This window comes from Myotis davidii, unplaced genomic scaffold (genome assembly GCF_000327345.1).
Source record: "Myotis davidii unplaced genomic scaffold, ASM32734v1 scaffold57, whole genome shotgun sequence".
Lineage (NCBI taxonomy): Eukaryota > Metazoa > Chordata > Mammalia > Chiroptera > Vespertilionidae > Myotis > Myotis davidii.
The window spans coordinates 760,913-761,517 of record NW_006289718.1 but is presented as its reverse complement, the minus strand read 5'-3'; positions in this window follow the sequence as shown (position 1 = coordinate 761,517).

Sequence of the window (605 nt, the reverse complement as noted above, 5' to 3'; positions counted from 1 at the left end):
AGCCGCCTGCCCGCCCCCGTGTGCAGGAGCAGAAGCCCACAGCCCGAGCCCTCAGCCTCTGAAGCCGCCTGCTCACACCTGTGTACAGCCACAAAAGCCGCCTGCCACCGCCTGTGACCTGATCCAGTCCCGGGTTGCAGGCCTGCACCCCTGTGTGGCTGCAGAAGCCACCAATCTGTGCCTGTGTGCAGCCACAGAAACTGCCTGCCTGCCTGCCACATCCCACTATGATCCACTGAGTTATGAGGCCAGAGAGCAAGGAGAACTTCCACCCCTGAGTCAAAATGGGGAGCGGAGGACACGGCCTCCCCTCCTAAAATCACCAAAGGACAGGGCCTAACCTAAGCCACATCCTCTGAGACAGCTGGGCAGGCACCACTGACCCTCTCTGCAGGCGGGGCCCCCCTCCCACTTCCCCTGTCCCTGCACAGCTCCCATAGCTCCCCACTGGCTGAGTCAGGCACAACAGGTTTGCAGCCACAGGGGCGATTTAGCAGCTAATGAAAAATGCGAGAACGAACAAATGAAGCAGCTACTGCAGTGGGGAAAAGACGTTCATCAAATTCGTAGTCTCTGAGAAACTGAGGCAGCCAGCACAGCCCCTG